Here is a 14,020-nt window from a genome sequence, read left to right as displayed (position 1 = left end):
CCAGGTCAACGTATGTACAGACCTGCTAGTGCCTGAACCCCCTTCGTGTGTATACGGCAAGCAAAAGGTCAAATATGCACGTCAAAGATCCTGTAATCCATGTCAACATTCAGTGGGTTATAGAAACAAGTACATACCCAGCATGCACACCCCTGAAAACGGAGTATGGCTGCCTACATGGCGGGGTAAAAATGGTCATACACGTAAAAGCCCACTCGTGTATATATGAGTGAACGCGGGAGTTGCAGCCCAGGAACGAAGAAGAAGAAGAACGTTCCCTAACCAAATACAGGTACCCATTCACACTTGGATGGAGTGAGGAAAATCAGAGTAAAGTGCCTTTTCCAAGGGCACAACAACATGCCGAAACACAGCCTCGAATCCTGATCACCGGTCAACAACACTGTGTCAAAAATTCAACCGATTCTGCTGGTGCCTCCGACTGCAGCAACACAGACACGTTCACAAATGCACACACAGCACACACGTCATTTTTGGCAGACATGAAAATTTTATTTTGTTTTTGTGTTGTTTTTTTTTCCTTTTTGTGTCAAGAGTGAAACATACACGCTCATACTGTCCAACACTTAGCAAGCACAAGATTACATTTCAAGCTGATGCTTCAAGCTTCTTACAAGATGTCAGCGGAACCTTCCCTTTCATTCCTCGCAACTGAAAAACAAAAACAAAAAACCAGCTGTGCAGAAGCTATGGAAAAGAACAAAATTATTCATTAAAAAAAAAGACGAGCACAACACAACACCTGAAAAGCATGGAAAGTCAACGTGTGCGATTTTCTTCTTGTTTTCAAGATATACAATATACTAACTACAGCTTGCATGTGTTTCTCTCTTTCTAAATGCAAGATTGAAGGCAAGAATTGCAATCATTAAAGATACAAAGCAAAAAAAAACAAAACAAACAAGGTCAACCATATGGACATTTTCCTACTTTGTGTGGTATGTCCCGTTAGATTCACTGGAGACCTCCCAGTGACCTTGAACTTTCTAGAAGTTTTGATTTCCAAGAAATGTGCTGCATGTGCGCTGAAAACTTCAAAGTCGTTGACAAACCAGAACAAAATGTAATGATACATTTTCGACTTGGACAGCAATTTCTTCTTCACTGTTGTCAACAAGAACATGGTGGATCTGTTTCATACCTGGGGCCCCAAGCTCCAGCAACTTGTTTCAGGTATTTACATTGGGGGTAGGTGTAGGGGAGAGTGTGGTGGTTGGGGAGGGATGGGGGCTGTCGGGATGGGTGCCGGGGAGTGAATGGGTGCTGGGGAGGGCACACTGAAATCATAAAAGACCAAAGAGTTCCTGAAATACCACGTTTCCTCAATGACCTGCACGGTAAGTAACCACTGCATTTAAATTTATGGACACCAAATTTCTTCTCAATCACTCACTCACTCATTCCCTCGACCGCTGGGGTCGTTGGGGAGACATGAGGAAGATGTCATAGCTCGCCACGCCGTTCTGTTGGCAGCTGTCGTGAGGAGATCTGGCATCGTCATTTTGGTCCATTCCTTGACGTTGTCCGACCAGCTTTTTTTCTGCCGCCCCCGTCTGCGCCCTCCCTCTACAGTCCCTTGCAGGATGGTTTTGGAGAGGGTGTTATGTCGTATGATGTGACCAAACCATGCCATCTTCCATCGTTTGACAGTCGCCAGCAATGGTTCTTGGGGCCCAACAAGGTTGCTGACCAGGTTCCGCACATAGTCATTGGTCTTGTCCTCCTTGTAGGAGATGCGTCTCCTCAAGCACTTGGTTTCGAATGTTCGGATTCTTCTTTCTGTTTCTGCCGTCAGTGTCCATGTCTCACATCCATATAAGAGGATGTACCTGAAATGATCTGTCATTCTGATCATGACCGGTTCCATGTTTGTCAAACTGCTGTCCATCTGAAAACAGACACACAGACATGCAACAAACATACTACATAATTTCCTGTAACTTTTCTTAGTCTGAAAAAAAAAGAAAAGAAGTATAAACGAGAATGCTATGCAGGAGGAACAAGGGAGGAGCATATCATTAAATGGAAAACAGAAATGGCAAGACAACTGGGAAGGTGGCAGGAGGGGGTTTGTGGGGGAATGGATATGAAAGAGGTGGGGTTGGGGGTGAGGGGACACTGATTACAATCTTTGTGTGTGTCCCTTCAACTGCTTGATTCACAAGCATGCACACATAACATCAAACACTCAAAGAGTGTCATGTACACACTTTGTCAAAAATGAAACTTAACACTAGAAAGAAACGGGAAAGAAGGGGACTTCTTCTGCGTTCACTCGTATGTACATGAATGGGCTTTTACATGTATGACCGTTTTTACCCCACCATGTAGGCAGCCATACTCCGTTTTCAGGGGTGTGCATGCTGGGTATGTTCTTGTTTCCATAACCCACCGAACGCCGACATGGATTACAGGATCTTTAACGTGCGTATTTGATCTTTTGCTTGCATATACACACGAAGGGGTTTCAGGCACTAAGCAGGTCTGCACACATGTTGACCTGGGAGATCGTAAAAATCTCCACCCTTTACCCACCAGGCGCCGTCACCGTGATTCGAACCCGGGACCCTCAGATTGAAAGTCCAACGCTTTAACCACTTGGCTACTGTGCCTGTCAAAAGAAGGGGACAGGATGGAGGTAAGGGGGGAAGGAGAGGTGCTCAAGGACGACCACACAATGCAATTCATCAAAAGCAGCAGTAGTTTCAACAGTATTTGGCTTTCTCCCATGCACAGTGTGTCACCACCACCCCCCCCACCTCCCCTCCCAGCCCCCCAAATAAAAAGCCAGGCAAAGCTACCTTCATGTTCATATAACTAATGAAGCCATAATTTACAACCACCATTAACAATTTATTACAAAATACGTCAGAAAATAATTAAAAAAGAAAGACATTTTCATGTGTCTAGTAAATGACTTAAAAGAGAAAGGTATTGTCATCTCGCGCCCTCTCACCTTATCAATACTGAATATGCTGATGGACTTGATAACTGACTACGTTTTGTTGTCATTTCTAAGTTATTGTTTCATTGTTGCTCTGATTTCCCATTTGCAAATTAAAAGAGTGATTTTACATAGTCCAGTCAACTGGTTAAAAAAAAACAAAAAAAACACTGTCATGCTCTGTCCTCTGACACACTTCTGCACCACCCCCCCTCTCCCTAAAACACCCCCCCCCCCCCTTTAAAAATACATCACTACATCATTCAATTCTTTGTTGTTGTTGTTGTTGTTGTGTTTCATAAAAAATCTATAAAAAAAATCCTGCACATTTCATGCTGAGAGGAACGAATACGAATATTTCAAATGTCAGAAACAACTCAAATAATTCATGGCACCTTGCACCAGGCAATACACGTTACATATATTCTATAGCTTTCTTAAAAGTGGTTTGTTTGAAAAGAACTGATCAGGTTTTGTTGGTTATCAATCACTGACCTCAAAACTGGTCCCCACACTTTACACACTTGTCCACTCTTCAAACTCAAAGTCTGTCTAATCATGAACAAGTTATGCAGAAAATGATGTAGGCACATCCACATATATTTATGTGCACACCCAGTCAGTTATTTAATTCACACTGTACTGCACTTGGCTGAAAAATGGCCTGGTTTGCTTTAAATTTTTTTTTTTTTTTAATCAATACTTGGTTTTCAAATCACGAATACCAAATGACACACAGAACAAAGCTGAAACAATCCAACACTGTGCACATGCAATACACCAATCCACGACAGCAATCTGACACTGGATCAACACTGCACCAGACACAAACACCAAGCCAGATTTCATAAGGGTTTTTTTTGTTGTTTTTTTTGTAGAGAGATACCCACCCAGGCAGATTCGACACCAGTCTGTGAACTCACTCCGCAGAATGTGTGAGCATTTGTAAACTGATCTGACACCCTCCAGCTAACCCACTGAACCACTTCTCTTCATTGTTAGAAAACCCCACAACTTAGAATGGAAATCGTTGGACAAAATTGAGCACAGTTTAAAATACTGAATGCATCATTAGGAAAAAAGAAAAAGAAAAAAAAGAAAAAGAAAAGAAGGCAGTATAACTTCCAACCTTGAGCAATGTGTGTAGTGATTTTATCTGTACGCAAATTGTAAAATGTTTTGGCAAAATTGTCCATCAGCTGAAGAACTTGTAGGAAAACATTTTTCACTTGAAAATTATCCAAAATCGCAAGTAAAACTGCCAAAAATTAATCCCAAATGAAAAGTAACACCCTACTCCCTATCAAAATTAAGTATATCACCATGTTTAATCAAGCAAATCACCTGGAGTTTCAACTGGGAAGGCTTCAACCTTAAGATTTACCTCAAAGAAACTGCCGTCAACTGTTATCTTAATCGAAGGATTACTCAATACCCAACAGATGCTGTAGTAAGTGGTGGTAGGGCAGGTATGAGTTAAACTGCTGAAAAGTGTGAGTGTGAGTGTGAGTGTATGCTTTGTCCTGTTTTCTGCATCTGTTGTTGAGATGTTGTGTGGAGGACAGGGAAGAAGAGTGAGACGGATTTTTAAGTACTGTGATTTTGGTTGTGTATTGTACAGGCATTGAGATGTATGCGATTGGTTTCAAATATTGAGCTATGTTTTTTTTAAGTATTGTGACATCAGTGTGAAGTATTGTGACATGAGAATCCATCATTTAGCTACTGTGCTGGGTTTTTTTTTACATGCATTTTGATTGGCATGTTGTACAATGTTTTTTGTCTGATGTCTGCTCAGGGTTATATTATGCAAGGAAGTTGTCCTTTTAGTGTTTAAGTGCATGTTTTACGCATCAATTTTTCCTTTGTACAGCACAACTGAGCACATTTTACACGGAGAGGCGCTATGTAAATCAGATCAATATCATTAATAAGTACAGGTGTTCACAGGAGCAGTCCATGACAGATGCACAGTGACAATGACACAGGTGTGCAGGTAACAACCAGCAGCTGTTCATTCTCACTCACTACATGGCAGGGCTGGGGAGGGTTGGGAAAAGAAGCGTATCTATAATAACCAAAAAAGCCAAAACAACTTCACAATGGTAAAAACAACAACAAGAAACATCATATATTCTTGATCTTTTTATATTATGTACAAACATGACAAGGTAAATGGTGTTCCGCTATGTGAAACTAACACCACATCCTGATCCTGGTGCCATGATCTGATAATGCTACAGCATCCTGCACTACCAAAGTGCCACTGGCAAAATGTGAGAGTAGATTCAATACAAAGACCCCTATACCCCCCCAACAAGAGATAAACCACCTCCGTCCCTCCCTTTGTGCGTCCATCAGAATGCTACAGATGTGTATCATTCAAGTGATCATCATCAGCAGCAGCAGCAGCAGTGGCTCTAATGAGAGGTGTTTCAGCCATTGATATCCAACATGTGCATTGTGGCAGGGGGTGAGGAGTCATGGACACCAGCTTCTGGACAGGTCTCGGACAGACGACGCGATGCAAAGCCACCCAATCTCCCCAGTGTATGCCTTGCCCAAGGTAGGGCACTGTCCCCCCAGCTGTTTGCACCAGTACGCTTGAGGAGGACCCTCTATCTGTTCCTTGATTTCTCTCTCTTGCTTACAGCCCAGCTGAAGGCTCAATGCTTGGCTTGTATCAAGAGACTGATGTCAGCTTACAGTTGGGCCAACAGTGAAATGACAGCTGTATTATCAATGGTTTCTCCATGGCAATGGGAATTCATTTACCAGCTTAGTCTATTGTGAAGGACAATGACTCTCAAACTAGGTGGCAAGATTATATTGGCTCTTAGTGCTGCAGCCTTGGGGGTGATGTGGGGTGGGTGGGGCAGAGTAGGTAGGGGAGGGGTGGGCATGGGGGGCGAAATGGCCTTTCATCTCAACGCCGACTGTCCAATGCCCTCTTGGCCTACAGAGTGGGAATGTAACCTAGGCAGGACCTTCTCCATGATGATCAAATCCTTGCCCCAAACAGTCTGGACAGCAGCTGCCTCCACAGCTGTTCTGATATCCCAGTCGGACATGACAGTCATACAGCCCAGCTGACCACACAGGGCCACGGGAGGACCAGGTGAACCGGGTCACACAGAGGAGGCAGGGCCACGGCTGTGTCAAACAGCTGACAATGTCCGTTCCCACCTGTCCGTTCCAGGTACAGCACACTGTACTCCGCACAAAAACTGCCACCTTCAACCCCTCAGTGTCCCTTTTAGGGACAACCCCAATCCTCCTCCCCTAATAATCACAACAGTAATAAAAATATTAATCATGAATAACATTTGTACAGTGTATTTCTCTCTCTAGGTATACTGAATCAGTGTGCTGGCAATTATGTACACTGTCAGGTCCGAGACAGATCCAGCCTGCCAGTGGAGGCAGAAGGAAGGTTGGTGTTTGAAGAGTGAATGAAACATCTCACGGCACCTGACCATCAGGTCCTCCTCAATTGTAGGGATGCAAACAGCTTGTGGATCAGCACCAATTAAGGTTAAATTCCATAAACCCGTAAAACAAATGCAGATTCGCGTGCAAACTTTGCGCTGAAAGAAAAAAACAAAAACAAATGCACCAACCTTTCTGTGATTGCATAAATCTGTAGACCAAAATTTTGCACGAACTTCACTCCAAAATCTTTCTTTTACCTCAGGGGGGGGGGGCGAAACCTTTGACTTTGCATGCAAATTTGACAGACCCCCTTCTTGGCTGATGCAGTGTTTGATGAGAGTCCCCCTCTGCAAAGTCCATCACTTGAGGAAATTTCTCCCTTGTTAGCTGCAGGTATTTCTTGAAGAGATCTCCATCAAAACCAAGCTTCTACATCAGGTTGTTGCAGGCTCCCTGCCGCTGCCTGAGCTTCAAAATACTGATCACCTAAAAATACGACAGGCTTCCTCTTTGCTTCCCATTCCGTCATCCATTCTAACAGGACTGCATTCTTCTTCTTCTGCATTCGTGGGCTGCAACTCCCACGTTCACTCGCATGTACACGAGTGGGCTTTTACGTGCATGACCGTTTTTACCCCGCCATGTAGGCAGCCATACTCCGCTTTCGGGGGTGTGCATGCTGGGTGTGTTCTTGTTTCCATAACCCACCGAACGCTGACATGGATTACAGGATCTTTAACGTGCGTATTAGATCTTCTGCATGCGTTTACACACGCAGGGGGTTCAGGCACTAAGCAGGTCTGCACATATGTTGACCTGGGAAATCGTAAAAATCTCCACCCTTTGCCCACCAGGCGCCGTCACCGTGATTCGAACCCGGGACCCTCAGACTGAAAGTCCAACACTTTAACCACTCGGCTACTGCGCCCGTCAGGACTGCATTCAAAATTCTATCATTTTCGACACACAGAGTGTACTGTCGCCATTGTTTCAAAAGAGAACACACACACACACAAAAAAAACACTAGCAGGTAAATCTTGTGTCTACGGATGGGCAGTTTTTTTTTCTTCTTCACATGCAAATTTCGTACGAATCCTTCACATTTGAATTTCACATCCTTTTTTTTGGGGGGAGGGGGTCAATGGAATTTCACCTTTACGTGTCTCAGTCTGGGAGCTGGCACACCTATGTTGAGTGACCAGTCAACAGTCTGACAACCAAGGACCCTTGGAGTGACTGACACATGCTGCATCACTATCAAAGAAAGCAGTTTTTTTTTCAGCAAAGTCATCCCCACCAACCTTCAGTATCCAAAAAAGCAGTCTTTTCAGCAAAGTAATCCAGCAATCTTCAGTGTCCAAGAAAGCAGCCTTTTCAGCAAAGTAATCCAGCAATCTTCAGTATCAAAGAAAGCAGTCTTTTCAGCAAAGTAATCCAGCAATCTTCAGCATCAAAGAAAGCAGTCTTTTCAGCAAAGTAATCCAGCAATCTTCAGCATCAAAGAAAGCAGTCTTTTCAGCAAAGTAATCCAGCAATCTTCAGCATCAAAGAAAGCAGTCTTTTCAGCAAAGTAATCCAGCATTCTTCAGCATCAAAGAAAGCAGACTTTTCAGCAAAGTTATCCTCCAATCTTAACCTTACAGGCAGGTAAAAAAAAAAAAAAAAAAAAAAAAAAGTGTTATTTTCCCCCCATTAGGTAGTCTTACAGCATTAACTCCCCTTGAACAGGACCCTGGCTCTTCTGCATGCAGCAGTTTAGAAAAAAAAACAAAAAAAACCCACCCCAAAAACAACATTCAGATGAACTGGCACAGTCATAGCATTGTTCACAATATCCAATACATCAATATTGCACAGCAGTGTTTTCAAAATCCTACTGGCTGACAAAAATAATACAATGAAAAGCATATGGAGGAACAAACAACGGCTAAACTGACAAAAAGAAACAACTCTGGATCAAAACCACTGACTGCAATCAATGAACTTCTTAACAAGTGAGACTGTTCATAACAAGATGCTCACCAGCAATGATGTAGTATCTATTTAAAAAAAAAAAAAAAAAAAAAAAAGTTAACAATAAGATTGTCCATAACAGGACGGTTTCAGCAATGGCTGTCACCATGTATTGCGTTCTGTCTGGGAACATGAACTTTTTTTTTGTTAGGTTTTTTTTTGTTTTTTGTTTTTTTGGTACAAATAAAATTTAATCTTGATACCCTTGACAGAGTCTGACAATGGAATGGAATGACCAAAGATATATCACAATGCAGAATCATGTATATACACACACTTTCACACACCACGGATTTTTACAATGTCAAAAATATACATTCAAAAACAAATGATGCGCTTTACTTTATCATATACTGCCATGTTGTTTTTTTTTCAATCAAGATAATCAAAACTGCCAGTAAAAGCGATAAAAACGTGGACACACCACTCCAGATAGTCCAATGTCACAAAGCATGAAGAACAGTACAACACAATTTTTTTTCTTCTCCCTTTCAGTATCTGCGAGCAAGTGTACTGTTCCTGCCAGCTCAACCCACACCTGTTCAAATCTCTGTCATCAATAATGCCAACAATATTGTAGTAAAGATTTCTCACGACAAGCATGGATCATTTCACAGCAAAAGCCAGACACGGAATCCAAGACATCATCCAAACAAACGATCATCGTGGGTAGTATCTCTTTTTCTAATGAGACGTATTGCCTTGTACCTCACTCACTCCTTCTTAATCGATAAACCGCTTGTTTAAAAACACGAAGAAAAAAAAAAGTTGACGCAAAGTGTTTATCACACTAGGTGTGTATTTTGCAGCCAGGAGGAAATCACTGCTAGAAAGGTGAAAGGTTCCACAGCCTTTACGGCCACTGGAGGAGTGAATCCTTCTTCTGCGTTCGTGGGCTGCAACTCCCACGTTCACTCGCATGTACACGAGTGTTTTTTTTTTATGTGTATGACCGTTTTTACCCCGCCATGCAGGCAGCCATACCCCACTTTCGGGGGTGTGCATGCTGGGTATATTCTTGTTTCCATCACCCACCAAATGCTGACATGGATTACAGGATCTTTAACGTGCGTATATGATATTCTGCTTGCATATACCCACGAAGGGGGTTCAGGCACTAGCAGGTCTGCACATATGTTGACCTGGGAGATCGTAAAAATCTCCACCCTTTACCCACCAGGCGCCATCACCGTGATTCGAACCCGGGACCCTCAGATTGAAAGTCCAACACTTTAACCACTCGGCTATTGCGCCTGTCGAGCGAATTCAAACCCACAGTGTCTTGGGCTCTTGGGGTCAGCATACAAAGGTGGGGCCCAATCTATTCTTTTTGCCGTTTTAACCTTCCTGAACCGAAGCAAGGTACCCATTCACAACCTGGGTGGAGTGAGGACAATCAGGGTACCTTTCCCAAGGACACACCACCGTGCTGAAACGGGTCTTGAACTCTGTTCTACTAAATCCAGAGTCCAACGCCTAAATGACTCTGCCAATGCGCCCCTGCTGCTGGCTGAATATATCAAATAGCTCATGTCTGAGCCAATCATGCAGTGACCTCATGGCAACACAGTCCCTGAATTTCCAAAACGTGGCTTCAGAATATTTTTCTTCATAAAACACTGCATTTAAAGGTGCTGGTGAACTCCGCCTTCAAGTTCAAGTCTAACTTTAAGCTCAACGTCTTATTCAAAAAGGTTGAAAAAAAAAAAGAAGAAAACATTCATGAAACATGAACACTCTAACTGTAAACTCATTTACTCCATCAATAAAAACTAACAAGTAATTAAAAACGTTACACTCAACTAAGATCAATTCACAGAGTCACCAAGCTTTACTATCACTGTCATACCCCAAAGCAACACTGTAATCAGACGAGCACTCACATAAGAGGCCGCAATCATCAAATGGCTGTTGCATGTTGAACACATTCCACGTGAACTTTTGCATGTGTGTATGTCTTCATGTACACTATGCATGCGCATGCATGCCTATGTGAGTTTATTTCCGCTTTCTTGCACTGAGCTTCCAATGTCTTTTTTTTTTTTTCAACATATTGCGGATTCAGATCAGAAATACAAACGTCATAAAGACACAGACACAGACGTGTGTGTGTATGTGTGTGTGTTTGTGCGTGCGCACATGCTCACAAAGACAACCGTTTAAGTATTAAACATTAATAAGCAAGAATGTATTCTCTCTCTCTCTCTCTCTTTCTTACTCTGTCCCACATGCACACAGTCCAGCATGATACTGACCAACAATCCACCAAACTAAGATGGACACTGAAATGGTTTAGGTCAGTTTGGGCGCCAAATAACCACGGAATGCAAACACCACGTCTTAATTTTCCTTCTATTACTTACACATTTTTTTTTCCTTCTTCATCCTGCAAATCATCACAACCACTCGTTGTCAGCTTTACAAGTTCACCTTCCTTTCACAACCTTTATGCAAACTCATTTACATCCCACAAATGCATGTGCTGGCTAGGTCTCGGACAACATGATTCTGTGTCATCTGCCAGCTATTTGAAATTGAAAAAAGAAAAAAAAAAAAAAAAAAGAGAACCCCCCCCCCCACCCCCCCCCCCCAAAAAAAAAACCAAAAAAAAAAAACAACAACCAATAGAGCATAGCTCACCTAACTGCTGTGATCATGTCAGATTTTAATCAAAGTCAACATAAAACTATTGCAAATGAAAAAAAAAAAAAAAAAAAAATCAAAGTTGCAGGCAACTACAGCAGTATACAAGTGAAATATACAAAAATACAAAACCAGCAAATGGTTAAAACAGTCTTTGTTTGATACTATTTACTGTTGTTGTTTTTTTCATGGGCGAGACTACTTTGAGTAAATGCCCCTATGTGCCACTGGCAATTTTAAAAAAACCCACCAGTCATATACCATACTGAACACACTCCAGGTATTATGCAGGCCACATATCACATTCAATGCACTTCAGATATTAGGCAAAACCACTACATTTTGGCTTTGGAATTCAATATATGTCACATGACAGGCAGGTGCTTCAGACACAATGGCTGCCAAAATATAAGACAGGACAGTGTACCACAGACAGACATCAGACAGTAAAGATATGGAGATGACTACATCGTTGCTGGTTTGTAGTCACAGAACATGTGTGAAAAAAAAAAAAGAAAAAAAAAAGCCACATGTATGTGTACATATACAGTCACTGACTGCACTGGTGTTAATAACTATTACGTAAAGGGTTGGTTCTGTAAAGAATTCAACTGCCTAACCAGATTGACAACTAAGTTGGCAAAAGACAATATTTTTCTATGGTAACAAAACAACTTGGCACGATGCTTGAAACAAAAAGCATTTGGCCCTTTATACAGAGCTGAAAAGAATCTGTACTTTGATGTGTTTCGTTATCTGTCAATTATTACCTAACAAGAGTCATGCATGTGACCAAAAAATAACAAACCTCAAAACCTTAGGGAAAAAAAAACAAAAAAAAACTGACCCCCCCCCCCCCCCAACCACTTCAACTGTTTACTTCCAAAGAATCTCTGAAATAAGATAATCTATAAGTTTGGTGTTAAACAAAGACAATATATACCTCTGGAATAAAAAAAATCAAAAAAAAAAAAATCGAAAAGTTGATGTTGTGAAACATTTCACTAGAAATGCACACAACCTTTTTAAAGCATGTCGGTGAATCGAACTGCCCCCAGCTATTCCTCCAAAGTATATGAAAAGAAGTCTAAAAGTGATATTATACACCAATACCAGAAAAAAAAAGTCACTCACATCTATTGTCAATCAACAAAAACTGGTGAAACATGTGTAATGAAGAACGACAATATTCATGTTTGTAGTAAGTTTTCATGTCGCATTGGTGATAGTCAAAGATTGACAATATCAATATGTCAAACATAATAAGTATTTAAAAAAACAAAACAAAAAACAACAACCCACCCCCTCTCTACCCCCCAGCCAAATCAAAGGTTTATAAGTTTTGCACACCCAGAAATCAGATTGAAATAAAGCCCATCAACATCAGCTCTTTTTAAACTCTTCATCCAGTGATGTTTGTAAACATCAATACTGAGTGATTTACAGAAAATTCCTTGCATCAAAGAAAATACTGTTCAAAGAACATTTTAACTTCATAGAATACTTGTATCAAATCTGTCAAACTAATTCTCTGAAAACGAATATAAAACTCAGTCTCATATACAGACAAAAAGTAGTTATGATCAGCATTAAACTGCCTGTTTCCAGCCTGTCCATTTACGTTCAACCCTTCTTTTGAAGCACGCTGGTATAATCTTAAAATCCTGATATGGTAATCATGGGCATAAGTACTGACTGAAGTACTGAAGAGAATTATCAGGCAGAAATAAAATGCAAACATTCAGAAACAGTACAGATGAAACTTCCGATCAAATTTTCAGAAGGCAAAGTAATACACACTCTTTTGCTGCTTTGTACATGAACACGCAATGATGGCACCCAGACAAAAAAAACGCATGCGCCAGTGGCTTAGCTCTCTGACATGGTAAAAACAATACTGACACACACTCTTTGGACATATAATAGAAAGAAACACGACACTTGCAACAGTGCGAACTTTTGTACAAAGTGGTTGTCAAACCAGCTCTAAAAGTATTTGACTTGAAGAACCAGCTCCAAAAGTAGTTTTTGACTTGAAGAACAATTTGAAGATAGATTTCTTGAAGACATCTAATTGGGTTATAATAAATTCAGCTGACAAAGAATATTTTGTAGGATAAAAGATCTGAACATTTGTAGTAAAGAAGGCAATGCAAATTTCTAAGTTGTCAAGATTCAGTTAACCTTTAGTCCACAACCAGACTGTAAAGTTCTAAATCATCTAATTTGGTTCACCTGACATGAAAAGGAGATTGTAAAATTCTCAGTTGCTGGAACAGCAACAAGATAAAAAAACAAACAAAAAAACAAAACAATCTTGCTCTGAATTCTATTACAAAAGTATCAAATTTGTTACAGAGACAACATTTCCTCAGAGCGTCATCATTTTGATAAATGTTACAGTGAAAACTTTCGTCAATAATTCCATCATATTAGAGCTGGGAAAATGTGTGTCAAAATATCTTTTTGTTTCTGAAAACTATGTGCAATGATAATCTTTGGTAAGCACTGGCTTGTATCCACAGCAGTATCACCATTTCTTAAAAACTGTTGTTCCCTTGTAAAAACAACAACAACAAAAAAACACCACCGTATGTGTGAATAAAAAAAAAAAAAAAAAAAAAAAAAAAAAATCAAATTGTTGAATCGTGCAGTGTTACCAATTTAACACAGCCACTTCCCCAGAGAGCTATTTTTCACATATCATTTTGGTGACACTTGCAACAGTCCGACCATTTGTGCAAGACGAGATATCAAAACTGCTACTCTGCATTGATTACAAAAAGTGGTACTTGTACTTGAATGTAGGAAACAGCTGTTCCAAAACTAAATGCTTTAAAAACATCTGCAGCTAAAACGCATTTCCACTGCCCTGCAAGCAGTTGTGGCCATGCTGACAGGAGCGAGCCAGGGTGGTAAACAATAGACTGCTTATTCACAAAGACCCGTAACAAGAATCATGGAAA

At 40.9% G+C, this 14,020-nt stretch overlaps 1 protein-coding gene across 1 annotated transcript in view; it reads right to left on the bottom strand.

Annotated features, from left to right (window-relative positions):
* Positions 1-372: 372 nt before the first annotated feature.
* Positions 373-14,020, bottom strand: part of LOC143288784 (protein unc-93 homolog A-like) — a 44,543-nt gene continuing 30,895 nt past the window's right edge. Inside the window, exon 7 of the mRNA XM_076597417.1 lies at positions 373-1,909. The gene's annotated coding sequence lies outside the window, so the exon portion shown is untranslated. The remainder of the gene's footprint in view (positions 1,910-14,020) is intronic.

This window comes from Babylonia areolata, chromosome 13 (assembly GCF_041734735.1).
Source record: "Babylonia areolata isolate BAREFJ2019XMU chromosome 13, ASM4173473v1, whole genome shotgun sequence".
Lineage (NCBI taxonomy): Eukaryota > Metazoa > Mollusca > Gastropoda > Neogastropoda > Buccinidae > Babylonia > Babylonia areolata.
This window is presented reverse-complemented; position numbering and strand designations above follow the sequence as displayed.